Below are 20,527 nucleotides of genomic sequence, written 5' to 3' on the forward strand. Positions count from 1 at the left end.
TAATATTTCTCACATACCAAGGCGCTGCTGTTTTCATTCCTAATATTTTATTTTGGAATCTTTGAATTTTTTCAATATTAGAAGCTGAGGCCGTGCCCCATAATTGAATTCCATAGCACCATATGGGTTTTATTATTGAGCTGTATTTCACAAATTTATTTTCTTTTCATATTTTATTTATTGTATCTTCACAAAATAATGTGAACTATCAATAATTTGTTCAAATCTTAAATCTAAATATTATTTTTTATTTACGTCCCACCACAGTTGGACGAAAAATTATGTTTAAATTATAGATCCTATCATCAGCGCAGGTCTGTTGGATTCCTTCTTCTTAGTCGGATGTAGCCATTACTTCTCATTAATGTTCGTGCAAGTGGGTTTGGGTGAACTTCTAACTTTTTCAAATATGACTCCGCTTGTTTTTTTATTTCATTTTTCACCAGGGAGACAGCTAGGTCCTTATGAATGTTAATATTTCTCACATACCAAGGCGCTGCTGTTATCATTCCTAATATTTTATTTTGGAATCTTTGAATTTTTTCAATATTAGAAGCTGAGGCACCATATGGGTTTTATTATTGAGCTGTACAGCAAAAGTTTGCAATCTAAACTCAATCTCGAGCTTTAACCAATTAGCCAGTAAATTTGTAGTAATTTTAACTTCATTTGAGTCAATTTCGTATCTAGTTGGTTTTTCCTGGTAAGACGTCGGTCTAGATGCAGACCTAGATATTTAACTTCAGTTTGTTGAGGTATTATATGATTATTTATTAGGATTGCAATGTGAAAGTGAGATGTATACATTTTTGCTCGTTTACTTTTATTCTCCATTGTTTCAACCACCTTTCGAGGATATGGTCTTGTAAAAGGATACGGTCTTGTAAAAGTACAAATTCTTCTTGGGGGTTTTCATGAATGGCTAGTATAGCTGTGTCATCAGCAAAAGTTGATATGTGGGTTCGACTGTTTGTAGGCTTATCACAAGTATATAGCAAATATAGGAAGGGACCCAGTATACTTCCTTGGGGTACGCCTGCTTCAATAGGCTGTGGTGAACTTATGAAGTGTGTGTTCACTGGTAAATATTGTTTTATTTTTATCGATAATCCTTCATGCCATACTTTGTCGAAGACGTGCGAAACGTCGATGAAGAGTGCAGAACAATTTTTTTTTTCTTCAAATGTCTTGGATATGATTTCTACCAACCTGTGAGTTTGTTCTATGGTGTTATGTTTTTCTCGAAATCCGAATTGATGAGTTGGAATATAATCAAAATGATTCACTGTCGGCTTTAACTTGTGCATTAACAGTTTTTCGAATAGCTTTGATATATTTGACAATAGGCTAATGGGTCCATATGATTCTACTTTACTGTGATCTTTTCCCGGCTTAGGTGTCATTGTAACTAAAGAAACCTTCCATTCTGGTGGATAATATTCAAGGCGTGATATAGCATTAAAAATAAATAGGATTTTTCTTAATGCAATTTGGGGTAGCTCGAGGAGCATCTTGTTACTGATTTTATCAATACCAGGTGATTTTTTGGAGTTTAAATCACCAATAGCCTTGACAATCTCTGAAATCTCAAAACGAAGTGGTTCAGCTGCAGTAATATGTTTGGGGAAAATACATTCTTTAGATGACTAACAAACAGGTTTCCTTTTTCAGTATCGTTTCTCGCCCAGCCTCCACTAGAATTACGTAGAGGAGGTCTGCTCATAACAGGTCTTTTTAATTTTTTTGTAGCTCGCCATAGAGAGTAATTTGAGTACTGAGCATCTAAGTTCTCCAGATATTTATTAATTGAGTCAGTTTTGCGTTTGTGAAGATGCATACTGAGGCGTTTGCGACATTTTCTAAGCTCCGTTTTAAGTTGAGGGGATCTGAAGAGTTGCCACTCTCTACGAACTCTTCTTTTTTCAGCTAATAACTGTTCAATCTCTGCAGAATAGAGTCTAATGTATCTTATTTGTTCGGTTAATTGAGTGGCGTGTTCAACAGCAAGTTTTAAGTTTTGTTTAAAATTTTTGAGTGAGATATCGATATTTTCTGGTGTTCTTAGCGATTATTTTCTGTACTGTGTGTGCTAATATATTTTCTACATTTCAACCAATTTATTTTCGTGCTTGATATTGCAGGGTGACAAGTCGGGGATACTATTTCTAGGGGGTTCAATAGAGTAACGAAGGTGGATGAGTGATCCGAGGATAATTCTAATGAGGATTTAACATGCACTAGTTCCATTGGTAAATTTTTTGTAACTGCAAAATCAATGACATCGGGTATTTTGCTTGGGTCAGTAGGCCAGTATGTTGGTTCTCCGCTCGACAGCACATTCAAATTCAATTTAGAAATTGTATTAAACAAAGCACGACCTTTCGGGGTTACAAGTCTTGATCCCCAGTGAGTATGCTTAGCATTATAATCTCCAGCTGCCAGGAATCGGGGTCCTAGTGATTCGTAAAAATTTTCATATTTGTTTTCAGTAATCCAAATACTTTGGAGGTGAATATATCGACGAAATTAATAGGTTTCTGTAGCAATCATCCAAACAGATTGTCATAGCTTGAAGATAATCTTCACAAATATCACACATTGAATGATGTTTGATACGGGTTTTAATTAAAATTCCAGAGCCTCCACATGCTCTATCTCTTGGATCATTTGTGCCATAAAAAACATAGCCATTTATCTTAAATAAACTTCTAGACGTCAAATGGGTTTCCGAAACTAACATTATATCAACTTCATGTCTTTTAAGAAAATACTCGAGTTCGTTTTTATGTTGGCGAATGCCGTTAGCGTTCCAAAAACATATTCTTAGGCAGTTCATGGTTTGTTAAGCACAGCCTTCAATAACATTGATTGCATCTTAAGCATTCCTTGCATCATGTTACTCATTGAGTTTGTAAAGTTATTTACCGATTGCACAAGAGTTTCTATTGTAGATTCCAGTCTGGTAAAATTGAAAATTTGCGTTTGCTCTCTTACCTCTGGGTTCATATTTTGGTTTTGTGGTTGACGGACTTGCGTCTGAGTTTGGTTGTTTCATAGTACATTTGCATATGTTTCTTTGTTGTCGTATGTCTGTTGCAACGGGGGGAAGTTCAAATTGATATTATTTAATGGGTGAGCGGGGAAAATCTTCGGTTTCTGGCTTTGTGATTTTTTAACAATTGAGTAGACTGGACAACCCCTGTAGTTTGCTGTGTGGTTACCTCCGCAATTGCTGCATTTTTTTTATTTTAGGATCATCTTTGGATTTTTACATTGGGATGTGTTATGCAACTCCCCGCAAATAACACATACTGGTGGCAAATTGCAATATGCCTTGGTGTGTCAATATTCTTGGCAATTCATACATTGGACTGGGCCAAATACTTCAGGTTATATATGGGATGTGTTTCATTTTTTTTTTCAGGTTTATGTCACTAGGTTTATGTCAAGTTCAACACGGAAGAGTGGTTGGGGTTTTTTTTTCGCGATTTCTAATGTTTATCACATTTTTATACCTTCACCATGAGTGGCAAGGGTATATATAAGTTTGTCATTCCGTTTGTAATTTCTACATTTTCCATTTGCGACCCCATACAGTGTATATGTTAACACAAAAAAAGTTGAATACCAATAATATAAATATTTGCGAAATAATAAAAACTGCTAACGCAGCTCCAGAGGTGTTTCAATTTACCAATATTGCAAAACTGCTAACGCAGCTCCAGACGTGTTCCAATTTACCAATATTGCAAAACAATTACATTATTCATTACCATGCAAATTAATATTTCAGTTTAAGTTATTGTAAGAATAAACTAAACATTTTTTGTTAGTTCTAATTAAGAATTTCATCAATAAAGTTGTATTTTTTTAATAAACAAAATACAAAATTTATTAACTTATATATTCTGGATCGTTATAGATAGCGGAGTCGATATAGCCACGTCCGTCTGTGTGTTGAAATCAACTTTCCAAATCCCCTAAATAACTTACAAACATGATTGATACATCAAAATCTCCGGAATTCTTCCAGCTCGGTTGCTATTTAAAATCGAGAAAATTGGTGTACAAATGGCCGAGATATATGAAATCATGTACATATATAATAGCAGAATAAAAAGAAAACAAAAGTTTATGTGTGTAATACACATTGAGTATATTCACCAATTCTATTTAGTTTCTTTGTAAATCTTATTCTCTAACAAAATAGAGAGAGTTGCTTATAATGAGTTCTCATATGAGCAACTCTATCATACGTAGCACAAACAACATTCTACATTGTAGAATCTTGTTGTTGGGTAGAATTTACAATGTGGAATGAAATGAGAATTACAAATCAAACACACGCGTGCATAATTTGTATGTATTTGAGTGCGTTTGGTTTATTTTTTTTTTATTTTTGTTGTTATTTTGTTTCAACATACAATTAAGGTATACTTTGGTGAAGGGTATATAAGATTCGGCACAGCCGAATATAGCTCTGTTACTTGTTTGTCTTAAAACCTTTATCTTCTAAGCTTTGCTTTATTTCGAGTGGTTCGACATTACAGTCAATACCCTTTATTACAACTTGTAGACCCTTGCTTCCTTTCAGCTGATAAGTGTAAAAACTTTTCTTTTGAGTTTCAAAATCTGTTACAACCTTTCTATAATCGTTTTCACTATTGACCTGTATTTTTGTTTCATGAATCGTGCTTTTCTTGATTGGAATAACGTTAGAATTTGAATTATTTTCTCTCAATTAAATAGGGGGTGGTTTTGTAGAGGTAATTTTATTTACTGGTTCATCTGTTTCACATTCCAGAATAGAAAAACGTTTTTCATTGTTTAGTCTTGCAGGTTCACTATCCTATCGTGCCCGTTTTAATACTGTAACATATCGGTCCATTCCAACCTGTATTTGGGATTTATTATCTTTATATAATGGTTGACTAATCTTGGGTATAGCGCCGCTTAATGGGTTAATTTTAATTGTAGTCGGTGTGGTGGATTTCGTTTCTGAAGCTGATATTGCTAGCATACTTTCAGGCGTAAATAAAATATTTGTATTTTTTGGTAACTCCAGATTAACAGCTGTTGGGTTTTCTTTCGTTTAACAATCATTAGTTGTTGACAATGCGGGGGAACAAGAACGAGCACGGTTAACAGGCTTGGCGGTTAAAAACAAGTTGTCATCTATTCTTCTGTTTGTTTTGTTTATATTTTTTTCATCTGCATTAACTGTAACGTATGCATTTCTGCCGTTTACACTTAAGGCCCAACTATAATATGCATACACTAGTTTAAAGGGTGGATTAGCCGACTGTAATGTAATGTAACCTTAACGGAACGGAACAGCTGATCGTTTCTATTGTGTGTAAAGTAGTTAAAGCAGTTATAGTGACAAAATGTAACGTAACTGTAACGTCTGAACCTGTTAAAAACAGAATTTCTTTACGTTTCAACGTGACATTTACTAACGGTGTTGTCAACTTGTTGATTTTAAAAGTCTTGTATAAAAAATACTTATGCTCAGAACGCTTAACAATATTTTCAATGTTCTAAAAATGTTTTAAATATTTCAATAATATAAATACATAAATAACAAGTAAGAGTGCTATATTCGGCTATGCCGAATCTTATATACCCTTCACCTTTGTTTTATATAATTAGTATATAGGTATGTATGTACATTGCCCACTTTCAGCTTACAGCATCCTAAATTTATCAAGAACACAAAAAACAACAACAACGCCAAACGAAACAGAACACCAAATGAAAAAACAAAAACAAAATACGCAAGGCAAAGAAACCAACACACATCCAAACATACGTTTAATTGTATAAAAAACAACAACAACGCCAAAAGAAAAACAAAATACGCAAAGCAAGCACATTCAAACATACAATTTGTTGATTTTTTGTCAAAAAAACCAACACACAACCAAACAAACGGTTAGTTGTATAAAAAACAACAACAACGCCAAAAGAAACAAAACACAAAAAAAACAAAATACGCAAAGCTTGCACATCCAAACATACGTTTTGTTGTTTTTTTGTCAAAAAAACCAACACAACCAAACAAACGGTTAAAGGGGGGTCAGACGGCATGTATTGCTTGTGTTTTGTGCCATGTATTGGGACATTTTTCCATATGTAAACATGTACATACCGTGTGATCCATATGAAACTTTGTGTATGTAAAATACATGTGTATTACTCGTGACATTTTTTGCAATTAGAGCATGTTCTATTTTCGTGTGTATAACAGTGTTGTATTTTGAAATACAACACTGTGTGAGTGCAAAATAAAAAATCAAAACAAAAAATAGTAAAGAAAAATCATAACAAAATAAATTTCATTGCATTAAATATATGTATTGTGATTTTAAAATGTTTTAAATAAATATATTGTTAAAAACAACAAACATATAAACTAATAGAGGTTATGTCACATGCAATTACATATGTACGTTTGAACGTGGAAATTATGAATCGTATGTATTACGTGAATTTTGCCATACACATGGAATTCCATATGTATCGAATACATGTCCCAATACACAAGCAATACATGCCGTCTGACCCCCCTATTAGTTGTATAAAAAACAACAACAACGCCAAAAAAAACAAAACACAAAAAAAAAACAAAATACGCAAAGCTTGCACATCCAACCATACGTTTTGTTGTTTTTTTGTCAAAGCATGCAATACATTGTGTTTTTTGATGAAATTTTCAGAGGTTGTCTCGGATTTTTGCTCATATCTCCGTTATTTATGGACGGATTTTGCTGATTTTAAATAGCAAAATTCTCGAAAGTATGTCTGACAGAATTGTTGAAGATTTGGATCCCGGAGATATCTGGGGCCTTCAGAAAATTGATTTCAACAGACAGACGGACAGACAGACAGACGGACATGGCTTAATCGACTCCGCTATCTATAAGGATCCAGAATATATATACTTTATAGGGTCGGAAATGAAAAATGTAGAAATTACAAACGGAATGACAAACTTATATATACCCTTCTCACGAAGCTGAAGGGTATAAAAAACAAGAAAAGATAAACTCACTGTTTATTGTTGATTTTTATACCCTTCAGCTTCGTGAGAAGGGTATATATAAGTTTGTCATTCCGTTTGTAATTTCTACATTTTTCATTTCCGACCCTATAAAGTATATATGTATATTCTGGATCCTTATAGATAGCGGAGTCGATTAAGCCATGTCTGTCTGTCTGTCTGTCTGTCTGTCTGTCTGTCTGTCTGTCTGTCTGTCTGTCTGTCTGTCTGTCTGTCTGTCTGTCTGTCTGTCTGTCTGTCTGTCTGTCTGTCTGTCTGTCTGTCTGTCTGTCTGTCTGTCTGTCTGTCTGTCTGTCTGTCTGTCTGTCTGTCTGTCTGTCTGTCTGTCTGTCTGTCTGTCTGTCTGTCTGTCTGTCTGTCTGTCTGTCTGTTTTTTTTTTTTTTTTTTTTTTTTCGATACGCTGGAGGTGTGGAATTTTCATAAATGTATTCAACCCGTATTGAAAAACATGCACGATTCACGACTGCCTACGTACTAAACCACACCCCCATTCTTCAGACCCTTATCCCCACGGAACTGCCATTCGGTATTACTTCGCGGGAGGGTTCAGCAAAATGCTGACCTCACTGTATTACTCCAAAGTTCAGGGCAGCCTATCTGTTTCCGCTTTGCGGCTTCTTTCTGCTAACCTTAGCGAGTGGTTCACAATGTCAATAAATCTTTTTACTGCTTCCCAGTTATCTTGCGTTCGAAGCATAACTCCGATCACATTTTCGGCTGACAGGATTTCGCCAACACATATCTCCAGTTGATTCCTTTGGCTTATAAAGCGCGGACATTTGAAAACGACGTGTTCCGCCGTTTCATCTTCGTTTGTACATTCGGGGCATCTAGGTGAACTATCATGACCAAACCTGTATAGGTAACTTCTATAACCTCCATGGCCTGACAAAAACTGCGTCAGGTTGTAGTTCATCTCACCATGCTTTCTATAGATCCAAGTATTGATGTTAGGAATCAGTTTGTAAGTCCATCTTCCTTTTTGTGTGTTATCCCATCTTTGTTGCCAACTGCGTATAGAATTTTCTCTTTCGATTTTTTTCAAAGTTCTCCTTACTAAGCTCGGGTTATTACCAAGCGCGTAGTATATCTCAGATAGCTCGTTAGCTGCTGTATCTATTGGTACAATTCCAGAGATAACACTAGCTGCTTCGAGGGATATCGTACGATATCCACTGCAAACTCTTAAACAGGTTCTCCTGAAGAGAGATATCATTCCTTTCTTGGCAGAGTTTTTTGTCATGTTCTCCCATACTGGTGCTCCATAGAGGAGTATTGAGTTTGAGACTCGTGAGAGGAGTAGTCTCCGGCTTTGTCGGGGACCTCCAATATTTGGCATCATCCTAGCCAAGGCGTTAACGACGCCGGTAGCCTTCTTACATGCATATTCCATGTGACTTTTGAAGTTCAAGCGATCGTCTATCATCACCCCTAGGTATTTAATTGCTCGCGATGACACTATTATGCTATCTCCAACTCTTAGAGTAAGTGTTTCCACCTTCCGTTTTCTGCTGACGAGAACAGCCTCGGTTTTGTGATCGGCGAGGTCAAGGTTTACCGTCTCCAGCCAGGCTTTGATTGTTCTTACAGCCTCGTTTGCATAAAGTTGAACGTCGTCTAGATGTCTAGCTTGGACAAGTATTGCAATATCGTCTGCAAAGCCTACAATGGTGGCCTCTTCAGGCAGTCTTAGTCTGAATACCCCATCATACATAATGTTCCACAAAAGTGGTCCCAGGACTGAACCCTGTGGAACTCCCGCCGTAACGTTATATGATTCAAGGCCTTTGTCAGTTTCATACCATAGGGTTCTATTCGAGAAATAGTCCATGGTTATTTTAATTAGATAATATGGAATATTTATTCTCCGTAATGCTGATAATATAAATTTCCAGCCGGCTGAATTGAATGCATTTTTGATGTCCAAGGTAATAATAGAGCAGTATTTGCATGCAATGCCTTTCCCTTGAATAGCAGTTTTCGCCGTGTTCACCACCAGATTGATGGCATCGATCGTTGATTTCGCCTTGCGGAAACCGAACTGCATATTAGATATGCCACCGGACTCCTCTGCGGCTGTTTGTAGACGTATGTATATGATTCTCTCTAGGCATTTACCTATTGTGTCCAAGAGACATATTGGCCTGTAGGATTGAGGTTGGCCTAGTGTTTTTCCTGGCTTTGGGATTAATATCAGTTTCTGCATTTTCCATCTACTGTAGAAAGTTCCATTTTCTAAACATTTTGTAAAAATTTTAGCGAACACGTGGGGCCTCGTTCTAAGGGCAAGCTTTAGGGCTTTGTTTGGAATAGAGTCCAATCCAGGCGCCTTATTTTCACCGATCCTAGAACAAAGATCCAGGATTTCCGCTTCTGAGACTTGCGCTTCATTTGTTAATGCTTCTTCTGGGGCTAAACTATAATCAGCATAGGGCTCTTCTTGTGGAAACAGAGTTTTTACTATGTTATTAATCAGCTCTGGGCAAGTAATTTGTGCTGATTTCTTCCCTTTAAGGCGTGCCATCACTATACGATAAGCACTATCCCATGGATTTGAGTCAGCTTCGTTACATAGCTTTTTAAAACCGTCCGATTTACTTTTGTTTATGGCTTTTTGAAGTTTTTTTCTAACTTGTTGATAGATTTCTCTTTTTAAGATGTGGTCGGGTCGTGATCTACTTCTTTGATATTTACGTCTTGCCTTAAGACATTCTTTTCTAAGGAGTGCGATGTCATCATTCCACCAATAGTTTTCATTTCTTCTTTGGGTCTGTCTACGCTTAGGCATGGATGCATCACAAGCCGCCTTTAACGATGAGACTAGTTGCTCAGACATTTCTGCCGCGGTGCCTTCTATTATGTTATAGTTGGAAAACACTTCCATGAAACATTCGGCGTCAAGTTTATCTTTTGCCCATCCTTGAAGGGTTTCCTTCCTTTGGGCTATCTGCGCAGGTATTCCGATATTCACTGTAAATATGATTGCTTGATGGTCACTATGTGTGTAGTGTTCACTAACGTACCACTCGATGTCCCTAGATAGGTTTGTGCTTACAAAGGTTAGGTCGACTATTGACCCATAACCAGCTCTTCTGAAGGTATGCGAGTTCCCCTTGTTGACAAGGATAACATCCAGTTGAGAGAATGCGTCCAGGAGTACTCTTCCTCTATCAGTGGTTCTCTGGCTTCCCCAATCTGTTGCCCAAGCGTTAAAATCACCCCCTATGATTGTTGGTTGGTGACGGTGTATATCTCTTACAAGGTTATCTATAAGATGCTCAAAATCTTGCAATTGCATATTTGGCGATGCATAGCAGCTATATATATAAATGCCTCCGATTTTTGCTCTTGCGAAGCCTTCATGTTGCTGCTTCATTCCTTCTTCAATAGCTTTATTGCCACAGGCCCATACTGCTGCTCTTCCTGTTGTATCCTTTTCCCAGACATTTTTATCTAGGTCTTTATATTGCTCGTTGATTATTGCGACGTCTGCTTTAATTTCACGGATAGACTGGTTTAGAAGGTCTTGTGCTGTTGCGCAGTGGTTGACGTTTATTTGTATGCCTATCATTTGCTTTTGTGACTAAGCGCCAGTCTGAACACGGGACATCTATAGCTTCCTGTAACGTGCCTGGTGTCGTCTGCTCCTCTTGACTTGCATAGCATACAGTTAGCTTCGGACAAGCAATTTTTGGCAAAATGACCCTCCACCCCGCATTTCCGGCAATGGTTAGATCTGTCGCATTCCGATTTACAGAACTTCGAGATGTGACCATAATCAAGGCATTTGAAGCATTTTGTTAACGTAACTGTCTCTTTTAGTCGACACACCGACCATCCTATTTTAATCTTACGCATTTCATTGGTGTTTTCCGAAGCGATTTCACTATTCTCTCATCTAGAGCTGGTAAGTTTAGCTCATGAGCTAAAGCTCTACAAATCTCCGATTTGGTTGTAATATCATCCAAATCCTTACATTCAATGACAGTCTCCTCCTTGAGTGTTTTAACATCAGCGCAGCCGTTCAATGAAGTTACAAGCTTATCGTTGAATCTTTCCGCCACGTTGCCGCCTGTCGTCTTAAGTTCTAAGAGCAGATCGCCTTTTTGTGTCCTCCTTATTTTATTTACCTCCTCACCTAGGCTATTTAGCTCAGGGTCTGCCTTGAGTCTCCGTAGAATGTCTGCATATGAAGCTTCTCCCTTAGTTGATATAATCATCACGTCCGGTTTGGGTTTTCTAAAACTTTTCTTTTTGGTTTTCTTTACCGTCTGCCATATATTTTCAGGAGGCTGTTCCCTTTGGGTTGATGCAGTGTCGCTAGCGGTGTTTTCTACATCTACCTTTTTTGATTGCTTCGTCTTTCTTGATGCTTGTTTCTGTCTTTTAGGGGCAGTCGATTTTGGCGTTTCTTCGGAAACGTCCCTATCACGCTTGGTGTCTCTTTTGGTGGGCCATACTTGTGGTGACGTCTGCGTTTCTCTTTCGATTGTACCATTGTTTCCATAGGCGCCGTCCGGAATTTTATGGGTATCGTTCCCTACGCTAGTCCCCTCATCGCGGATCTTGTTGTACGTTATTCTTATTATTCTCACTTTGTCCTTTATTGCATGGTGGACATTATTGCGGCTCTTGACGTACTCCATGAGGTCTACTATTAGTTTGCCCAGATCTGTAAAGGTATCGCTGTGATTTATTGGTATCTCTTGAGGGTTAACCGTGTTCTGTGCTATATCTTTGGGTTGTTCAACGTTAAAAACACTGTTTCCACTTGGTGGTGTTCTCTTTATTGAGGATCTCCTTCCAAACGGGTTTGCTATGTGCATATCTGCCATTGACATCGAAACACGTAACGGGTTATCGTTGTGCGTCACATTTTCTCCTATGCTGTTTTTGTTTGTGTTTGTGTTTATGCAGTCGCTGGATATCGACGACCGGGGGCCTGCGTTCCCACCCCCCTCTGCCGCCGGCACTGGGTTATTAACTCCCTGCACCGTAAGTTTAAATTCATTTGTTTGACTTTCCATTGTGGCTTTTCTGTCGGGGTTCCTACCCTTATCGTTTTATACCTAGCCGCCAGGTGTGATTACAGCCGTTTCTAACATGAAAGCAGACGCTGACCAGGGAGCCGCCCAATATGAGACAAACGCTTCTGGGTTTTTTGTTGTTTCGACTGGAGGAACCACGAAGGCGTCGCTCTTCAAATTACACCTCTGTAGAGGGTACCTCCTGTGGGGGATGCTTACTTAATGGCGGCATCTAATCGCCACGTCGCAGAATCGTCTTAAGGCTCATGTGCATTTTTCTAGCACACCCTCGAACTCCGCCGCTCATGGTCGGGGACTGCTTATCTATCGCAGCTGGCCTACATATCTGTAGGTCGTTCAGCTATCCGCCACCCGCTGACCCCGATAGTAGCCTGAGCTTGGCCCTATCTCTGTCTGTCTGTCTGTCTGTCTGTCTGTCTGTCTGTCTGTCTGTCTGTCTGTCTGTCTGTCTGTCTGTCTGTCTGTCTGTCTGTCTGTCTGTCTGTCTGTCTGTCTGTCTGTCTGTCTGTCTGTCTGTCTGTCTGTCTGTCTGTCTGTCTGTATGTCTGTCTGTCTGTCTGTCTGTCTGTCTGTCTGTCTGTCTGTCTGTCTGTCTGTCTGTCTGTCTGTCTGTCTGTATGTCTGTCTGTCTGTCTGTCTGTCTGTCTGTCTGTCTGTCTGTCTGTCTGTCTGTCTGTCTGTCTGGTCTGTCTGTCTGTCTGTCTGTCTGTCTGTCTGTGTCTGTCTGTCTGTCTGTCTGTCTGTCTGTCTGTCTGTCTGTCTGTCTGTCTGTCTGTCTGTCTGTCTGTCTGTCTGTCTGTCTGTCTGTCTGTCTGTCTGTCTGTCTGTCTGTCTGTCTGTCTGTCTGTCTGTCTGTCTGTCTGTCTGTCTGTCTGTCTGTCTGTCTGTCTGTCTGTCTGTATGTCTGTCTGTCTGTCTGTCTGTCTGTCTGTCCGTCTGTCTGTCTGTTGAAATCAAATGAAAGCCCCAGATATCTCCGGGATCCAAATCTTCAACAATTCTGTCAGACATACTTTCGAGAATTTTGCTATTTAAAATCAGCAAAATCCGTCCATAAATAACGGAGATATGAGCAAAAATCCGAGACAACCTCTGAAAATTTCATCAAAAAACACAATGTATTGCATGCTTTGACAAAAAAGCAACAAAATGTTTGGATGTGCAAGCTTTGCGTATTTTGTTTTTTTTTTGTGTTTTGTTTCTTTTGGCGTTGTTGTTGTTTTTTATACAACTAAACGTTTGTTTGGTTGTGTGTTGGTTTTTTTGACAAAAAAACAACAAATCGTATGTTTGGATGTGCATGCTTTGCGTATTTTGTTTTTCTTTTGTGTTTTGTTTCTTTTGGCGTTGTTGTTGTTTTTTATACAATTAAACGTATGTTTGGATGTGTGTTGGTTTCATTGCCTTGCATATTTTGTTTTTGTTTTTGCTTTTGGTGTTTTATTTCGTTTGGCGTTGTTGTTGTTTTTTGTGTTCTTGATAAATTTAGGATGCTGTACGCTGAAATGTACATACATATATAATAATTATAAAAAATAATAATGCATCCACAACAAAGGTGAAGGGTATATAAGATTCGGCATAGTCGAATATAGCACTCTTACTTGTTTGTTTAAGCTTTGATATTTTTACAAAAAAAGCTTGAGTGTCTGTAATTCTCATTCACTCTATAGTTTGATTTGTATAATATCTTTAGTTTTTCTAAAGCCTTTTGGGAAAAGTTTTCCTGATGATCTGGCCTAAGCAACCAGCGAAATGCGCATAGTCTACGTTTACAATGCAGAAATTGAAAGGTAGACAGACGAAGTTTGAAGGCGAGATGTTGAAGAGGTACAGTGTGTATTACACAGGTTTAGGTTAGTTCAAAAGAGAATGAGAAAAATGTCTGCCTTTCAATTTCTGCATTGTAAAAGGGGACAAAGGAACTAGCTATCCCACAACAATAAATGTCAGTGAATTTATCAATAATTGGGAAATTTAGCACAATTCTTACTAAAAACAAAATTTTTTTATTGTTATGGTAATATTTACTTATTATACAAATTAGTTCACACAAGCATTTATAAAATGTATACTAATAATAGTCGAAAGTAATAAGTTTGAAAATATTAAATTAATATTTTGTATAGACAAATTAAATTAACAAATTAGGGCCATTATTACAACTTTCCTTTATGTTCGAAATAGTGAAAGGTGAAAATTTAAGCAATAGAAAAAGGTACCCTTAAAGTTAACTATTACTATTACGAACATAAAGGCAAGTTGTAATAATGGCCCTTAGTATAAAGTACAATACAATATTAATTAATTTTTATGTTATCGGACCTTTAATAAATAAAGTCTGTATGACAAGGTAATAAATAATATTTATAATTGTCTCCTAATGGGTTAATATAAACATATATGAAGTCACTTCGCAGCACTTCACAATGATGATGAATACATTGGCCCATAATCATAGTCAAACACTAAAGTCGGTTCTTTTTAAAAACCACTTTAAATTAAAAACCCGCTTTATATTATTTCCCAACTATAGTCAAAATTAAAGTATGTTTTAAATTGAACTGACTTTAACTGGGTGCCACCTCAAATGTAAAAAATGTTTTCATACAATATACAACAAAATAAAGACAAGTGGCACTGCTGAACAGCTGACATAGAAATTTAAAACAAAAACCAAAAAAGGTAAACAATAAAAATAACCGGGACAACTAAAGAAAAAAAGTTTTTTGTGGTGGAAAAATGGAAAAGATAAGATTAATATCATATTTAGAATATTTTGGTACTAATTTTATTGATAACTGTTCAATAATTGCAAAATCTCTGCCAAATTCTTGTAACTTAATTTTTTTTTACTTTTTGCCGAACTTTTTTACGTGGCAAGGAACAGCTGATGCTGTTGTTAAATGAGTTAATAACAGCTTCAGCTTGTTTTATATTTACAGTCGACTTTAACGTCAAAAATATACTTTAACTTGTCTATGGTAGACCTAAAGTCCACTCTGAAGTAAAGACGACTTTATTTCTATTAAAATATACTTTATTTCTGACTATGATTATGGGCCATTATGTGTAAAAAAATACGATTTATATGTAAGTACTATTACCAAAAAAGTTTAATATTTTATTTTTTTAAATCGCAGAAAAAAATTATAAAATCGCTTGAACAGTATTTAAAACAATTGTGTTGATAACACTTTCAAACAGCTGTTTAAATTTGTTTATGTCAAAAACATATGACACGTTTTTAATGTTCTATAATCGCACTAAAGTGTTACGTTAAGTCAACATTACGGTTACATTACATCAACGGTCGGCTAACCCAGCCTTAAGTCAGCTTAAGCAACTGTGCGAATATACATATGGGGGATTTCATGTCAAGTGAACCAACTTTTGAAATCGATGTCTTCCGATCGGGATGAAATTTGCACCAAGGTTAGCTCTATTGGATAGTAACTCAGACACAATTTTTCAACAACATCGGTCGAGAACTCTCTGAGTTATAGGGGGTAAAATTTTGACAATTTTGTCAAACAGGGGTTTTTTCTTATCCATGTAACTTATTACCTATTGTTCTTAGCAAAATGTGTTCCAAATAGTATAGATAGCTATTTCTTCGATCTTTCGAAAAAAAATATTTAAAAAAAAAAATAAAAAATTTTTAATATTTTTTTTCCGAAATCAAAAACTTTTTTGACTTTTTTTTAAAATACGCTATTTTTTTTATTTTTTTTTTTTCTTAAAATAAAGTTTAGATATTTTCCTTGAACACCTACTTGGTCGCTTAGTGGGATGCGAGTGGGATATCTATCAAAATAAATATTTTGTAACTCAAAACATAAAATTTTTGACTTTTTTTGCAAAATCAAAAACTTTGTTGACTTTTTTTTTTCAAAATGGACCCTTTTTAATATTTTTTTTTAGGTCAAACAAAAGCTTAGATATTATCCTTGAAGACCCTTTTGGTCGCTTAGTGGGATGCGAGTGGGATATCTATCAAAATAAATATTTTTTAACGCAAGACTTACAATTTTTGACTTTTTTTTTTGCAAATACGATTTTTTTTCCAAATGGGCCCTTTTTTTAAAATTTTTTTGTAGTCAAAAGAAAGCTTAGGTCCATTCCTTTAAGATATTTTTAGTCCCTTAGTGGGATGCGAGTAGGATATCTATCAAAATAAATATTTTGTAACGCAAGACATACAATTTTTTAATTTTTTTTTGCAAAATCAAAATTTTTTTCCAATATGGGCCCTTTTTTAATTTTTTTTTTTTGCTCAAAAGAAAGCCTAGGTCCATTCCTTTAAGATATTTTTAGTCCCTTAGTGGGATGCGAGTGGGATATCTATCAAAATAAATGTTTTAACACAAAAATTGTATGTCTTGAGTTACAAAACATTTATTTTGATATATATCCCACTCGCATCCCACTAAGCGATCAAAACCATCTTAAAGGAATAGGCCTAAGCTTTCTTTATAGCAAAAAAAAAAATTACAAAAAGGGCCCATTTTAAAAAAAAGTCAAAAAAGTTTTTGATTTTGCCAAAAAATCAAAAATTGTATATCTTGAGTTACAAAATATTTATTTTGATAGATATCCCACTCGTATCCCACTAAGGGACCTAAAATATCTTAAAGGAATGGACCTAAGCTTTCTTTTGACTAAAAAAATATTTTTAAAAAAGGGCCCATTTTGAAAAAAAAAGTCAATAATTGAATGTCTTGAGTTACAACATTTTTATTTTAATAGATATCCTACTCACATCTTCCTAAGTGACAAAATAGGTCTTAAAGGAAAAGATCTAAGCTTTCTTTTGAGCAAAAAAAATTTTTAAAAAAAAGTCCCATATTGGAAAAAAATTTCGATTTTGCAAAAAAAAATTAAAAAATTGTATGTCTTGCGTTACAAAATATTTATTTTGATAGATATCCCACTCGCATCCCACTAAGGGACTAAAAATATCTTAAAGGAATGGACCTAGGCTTATTTTTGAGCAAAAAAAAAAAATTAAAAAAGGGCCCATATTGGAAAAAAATTTTGATTTTGCAAAAAAAAATTAAAAAATTGTATGTCTTGCGTTACAAAATATTTATTTTGATAGATATCCTACTCGCATCCCACTAAGGGACTAAAAATATCTTAAAGGAATGGACCTAAGCTTTCTTTTGACTACAAAAAAAATTTTAAAAAAAGGGCCCATTTGGAAAAAAAATCGTATTTGCAAAAAAAAAAGTCAAAAATTGTAAGTCTTGAGTTAAAAAATATTTATTTTGATAGATATCCCACTCGCATCCCACTAAGCGACCAAAAGGGTCTTCAAGGATAATATCTAAGCTTTTGTTTGACCTAAAAAAAAATATTAAAAAAGGGTCCATTTTGAAAAAAAAAAGTCAACAAAGTTTTTGATTTTGCAAAAAAAGTCAAAAATTTTATGTTTTGAGTTACAAAATATTTATTTTGATAGATATCCCACTCACATCCCACTAAGCGACCAAGTAGGTGTTCAAGGAAAATATCTAAACTTTATTTTAAGAAAAAAAAAAAATAAAAAAAAATAGCGTATTTTAAAAAAAAGTCAAAAAAGTTTTTGATTTCGGAAAAAAAATATTAAAAATTTTTTATTTTTTTTTTTAAATATTTTTTTTCGAAAGATCGAAGAAATAGCTATCTATACTATTTGGAACATATTTTGCTAAGAACAATAGGTAATAAGTTACATGGATAAGAAAAAACCCCTGTTTGACCAAATTGTCAAAATTTTACCCCCTATAACTCAGAGAGTTCTCGACCGATGTTGTTGAAAAATTGTGTCTGAGTTACTATCCAATAGAGCTAACCTTGGTGCAAATTTCATCCCGATCGGAAGACATCGATTTCAAAAGTTGGTTCACTTGACATGAAATCCCCCATATATAAAACGAATGTGACAAACTATAATGTACTTAAGAGAGTTTCGTCAAGTATCGTCAAATTTTATTTGCTTAAGCAAAGAGCGAAGCTGGTCGCACATTCCGTAAGTTTGTTTATTTTATACAAAGAAAATAAAGAAAAGGATGAAGAAAATTAATTTATTTTAATAATAAGAAATACGATTGTTTTTAATTACGTGTTGCACATAAATGTGCAAATGGTGCTAAATTGTTTTGAATGCACTTAAGTACATTATGGCCACCAAAAAGTTTCTTCGGATTTTCTTAAGCATTTGACGGACTTTTCGTTCGGTTTTGACATTAACTTAAGATAGCTTAAGGCCCAACTATAATATGCATAAGCTAGCTTAAGTTAATGTCAAAACCGAACGAAAAGACTGTCAAATGCTTAAGAAAATCCGAAGAAACTTTTAGATGACCATAATGTACTTACGTGCATTCAAAACAATTTAGCTCCATTTGCACATTTATGTGCAACATGCAATTACAAAAATACGTATTTCTTATTATTTTATCAAAATAAATTAATTTTCTTCATCCTTTTCATTTATTTCTCTATTTTCTTTGTATAAAATAAACAAACAGCTGAATGTGCGACCAGTGATGTTAACCGTACGGTAATTACCGTATTGTACGGTAATTTAGTCCTTCGTACGGTAGGCAGGTAATTTCTACATTTGTACGGTAATTTTAAAAAGTTTAAATTTTTAAGAATTATATCGCAAAAGTTATATTTCCATAATGTGTCTACATATGATATACATACATATTTCTCATTAAAATAATAATAAAATTTTGAGGATGATGATAACCAACTACCGCAAGTATTTCAAGTATGGATACAAATACAAAAAAATTAGTATTAAAAACTGATTGAAAACATTTTTTTGAATAAAATCAAATGCAATCATTAAAAACATTGACGAAATAAATCCCCAATTGTTCGATACCAATATTTCTGTAATATTAAAATATCCTTTAGTTTTGCATTTCCCAGAAAATGTTCAAATGGATGAATTTAATGAAATTGATAAGGAATTTATGCTTATAAGGCAAATAAAAGATGTTGATAAAAAAGGCATTCTGCTGTTTTACAAACTTGGTCCTATATTCAAAACCCGTTATTTCTCTATGTTATACAATTAATTTTTTCCGAATGAAAAAGTCTCTATCTTTTCAAATAATTAATTTTCAAATATTTTTTGTGGAATAATTTCTTCTTGCAATTCATGTTCTTACTAATTTTTGAATGCTGAACATGAATTTTACATTTTTCAATCATTTAAAAAAATGAATTACCATGGAAATATTTTACATTTTTGTTTTTGGAAAATATAATTTCCATGGCATAACAATTAATGGTTAAAGTTGGAGTTTGCTTAATAAGTGTCTACTTTTAAAGTGTCTTTTATCTTATGTTGTATTATTAGCCGTTATCTAAATAAATCACGTTAAAAACTGACAGATGGCATAAATGAAATTATCATTTTTGTACATACACATTGAATATTTTGAGAAGAAAATATAAATAATGCAAAATTTTAAAAACAAATTATATGTGAGATTCAGTAGTTGCTTTAAAATTGTAGCATACCGAATTTTAATAACTCAAGTAATACGCGAAAAAAACATTTTTTTGGCTTGCCTGAAAAGTTGTGTTTTTTAAGATAGAGAGTTTTGAATATAGGCCCTCAAAATATTGAATTATAAAAATAAACCTGTTTCAATAAGAAAATATTATTATTTTTGTACAAAACTTTGCATACGGTAATTTTACTTAAAAAACGGTATTTTTTTTAGGGCTGTACGGTAATCGAAATTTAAAAGTTAACATCACTGTGTGCGACCAGCTTCGCACTTTGCTTAAGCAAATAAAATTTGACGTAACTTGACGAAACTCTCTTAAGTACATTATAGTTTGTCACATACATTTTATATGTATTCGCACAGTTGCTTAAGCTGACTTAAGCTAGTTTATGCATATTATAGTTGGGCCTTTATGCATATTATAGTTGGGCCTTTAACCTTCGCTCACTGTGTTCGATAAAGAGACTCATTAAAGAGTAGTTGTAAATACTTAGTTAACACTCTTGATCTATATTTAATAGTTAATAAATAAAGATTTTTCACTTATTTGTCTTTTAGTTCTTTTTTTTATTTTTTTTTTATTTAATAATATTATTAAATTAAAAGCGTCCTTTCGCGTAATTAATAAACAGTTGTAATTTATATTTATTTTCCGAAAGAATCACAAAGAAAACACGTCCAATTTCAATCACAGTGTGATGAACACAAATTACTTATTTTGTATATTCTTGTAGTTGCATTTCTAAGCTATTTTTCTCTAATTTATATTCGACTTATCTAATTCTTTGATTTTCCATAAAAGCATTCTGCCGGCGCAATTCTCCGTTTCCTCTTTTTTAAGATTTTCGTTTTTTTTTTAATTCTCATTAAGTTTTTCGAAAGCCCGATAAATTCTTTT

The sequence above is a fragment of the Calliphora vicina genome, chromosome 1 (genome assembly GCF_958450345.1).
Source record: "Calliphora vicina chromosome 1, idCalVici1.1, whole genome shotgun sequence".
Lineage (NCBI taxonomy): Eukaryota > Metazoa > Arthropoda > Insecta > Diptera > Calliphoridae > Calliphora > Calliphora vicina.